We start from the raw sequence: 2,542 nt of genomic DNA on the forward strand, positions 1-2,542 counted from the left end.
CTAAAGCCCCAAAGCGGCTATAAAAAGCGTGGAGAGCCGCTGTCGCCCCGGAGGAACGGAGAAAAAGTGCTGAAAAAAGGCCTAAATCCTAACGGACCTAGGCGGAAGTGCAGGCGAGGCGGCAGGAGTCTGAAAACCGCTATAAAAAGCGTGGAGAGCCGCTGTCGCCCCGGAGAAACGGAGAAAAAGTGCTGAAAAAAGGCCTAAATCCTAACGGACCTAGGCGGAAGTGCAGGCGAGGCGGCAGGAGTCTGAAAACGGCTATAAAATGCGTGGAGAGCCGCTGTCGCCCCGGAGAAACGGAGAAAAAGTGCTGAAAAAAGGCCTAAATCCTAACGGACCGAGGCGGAAGTGCAGGCGAGGCGGCAGGAGTCTGAAAACGGCTATAAAATGCGTGGAGAGCCGCTGTCGCCCCGGAGGAACGGAGAAAAAGTGCTGAAAAAAGGCCTAAATCCTAACGGACCGAGGCGGAAGTGCAGGCGAGGCGGCAGGAGTCTGAAAACGGCTATAAAATGCGTGGAGAGCCGCTGTCGCCCCGGAGGAACGGAGAAAAAGTGCTGAAAAAAGGCCTAAATCCTAACGGACCGAGGCGGAAGTGCAGGCGAGGCGGCAGGAGTCTGAAAACGGCTATAAAATGCGTGGAGAGCCGCTGTCGCCCCGGAGGAACGGAGAAAAAGTGCTGAAAAAAGGCCTAAATCCTAACGGACCGAGGCGGAAGTGCAGGCGAGGCGGCAGGAGTCTGAAAGCGGCTATAAAACGCGTGGAGAGCCGCTCGGATGATTTTTCAAAGTGTCAAATGAATGGGAGTGAATGGGGCAGAGTACCCAATGTGTAAAAAAAGTGCTGAAAAAACGACAAAGTCCACACGAGCCTAGTCAGAAATGCAGTCCGAGGCGGCTGGAGCCCCAAAGCGGCTATAAAACGCGTGGAGAGCCGCTCGGATGATTTTTCAAAGTGTCAAATGAATGGGAGTGAATGGGGCAGAGTACCCAATGTGTAAAAAAAGTGCTGAAAAAACGACAAAGTCCACACGAGCCTAGTCAGAAATGCAGTCCGAGGCGGCTGGAGCCCCAAAGCGGCTATAAAACGCGTGGAGAGCCGCTCGGATGATTTTTCAAAGTGTGAAATGAATGGGAGTGAATGGGGCGGAGTACCCAATGCGCGAAAAAAGTGCTGAAAAAACGACAAAGTCCACACGAGCCTAGTCAGAAATGAAGGCCGAGGCGGCTGGAGCCCCAAAGCGGCTATAAAATGCGTGGAGAGCCGCTCGGATGATTTTTCTAAGTGTGAAATGAATGGGAGTGAATGGGGCGGAGTACCCAATGCGCGAAAAAAGTGCTGAAAAAACGACAAAGTGTCAAATGAATGGGAGTGAATGGGCGGAGTACCCAATGCGTGAAAAAAGGTCTGGAAAAACGACAAAGTGTCAAATGAATGGGAGTCAATGGGCGGAGTACCCAATGCGCGAAAAAAGTGCTGAAAAAATGACAAAGTGTCAAATGAATGGGAGTCAATGAGTGTTTTGGTCGACCAGGAAAAAACGCGTTTACGGGAGAGGGTAAATCAGCCGAGAGGGGGGGGGGGGGGTATACTTTACCCTCTCCCGTAAATGCCATTTTTCCTGGTTGACCAAAACACCTCCAGCACGATTTCGGAAACCCAGTTTTTAGAAACACTGACCTCCAGGGGAAGTACCGAGAAAAGCACACTTTTGAATCCGCTTTTGACGCACTGAAACACGGACGTGAGCTGGGGCTGTGCCGCTCTTGGAAAACCCCTGGAGGTTATTTTCTAAAACGGGTTTCCGCGTCCCCCTGGGCGCCCGTGTTGGGCCGCGCAAGGCGGTCCGGGCTGCCCACCCCATCTGAGTGCCCCGTTGGGCCGCGTGCATGGCAGGCATCCAAGGAAGGCTGATGAGCAGCGGTGATGATGATGATGAGACACCAGCTGCAATTTTGACAAAGTGTCACCTCTCAAGCATTTCCAAGCGTGACACAAACAAAAGGGAACGGGAACTTTGATATGAGTGACTTGTGCTTCTTTTTCTCTAAGTGTCACTCCACAGCTGGCACCCAGGCTGTGTGACGCAGGTGTCCGACGAGGAGCGCCCGCGATGGGCCGCGTCAGGCGGCCCGGGCCGCGCTATCACCTCCGGATGACAACATCCAAAGGAGCACGTTGGTGCTTGCTGGGAGTTTGCGCACGCGATAGGCGACGCCTGGCGGCCCTGGCCGCGCCTCGCCAGCGGGTAATGACGACCGCGAGCGCCATGCTGCGCCGATGGAGCTGTCCGAGGAGCGAGAGCGCCCGCCATGGGCGGCATCCGGCGGCCCCTGGCCGTGCTTCGTCTGCGGGTCGCTCTCCACCTCCGGGTGGCCAATCCGAGGTGTCCGCAAAGTGTGTGCGCTCGCCATGGGCGGCATCCGGCGGCCTCTGGCCGTGCTTCGTCTGCGGGTGCACACTCGGAGCGAGGCTCCTGCTCGCTCCGGCGCGGTAGCTTTGTCCGCGCTCCACCTCCGGGTGGCGAATCCCAAAAAGCAGC

This window comes from Dunckerocampus dactyliophorus, unplaced genomic scaffold (genome assembly GCF_027744805.1).
Source record: "Dunckerocampus dactyliophorus isolate RoL2022-P2 unplaced genomic scaffold, RoL_Ddac_1.1 HiC_scaffold_90, whole genome shotgun sequence".
NCBI lineage: Eukaryota > Metazoa > Chordata > Actinopteri > Syngnathiformes > Syngnathidae > Dunckerocampus > Dunckerocampus dactyliophorus.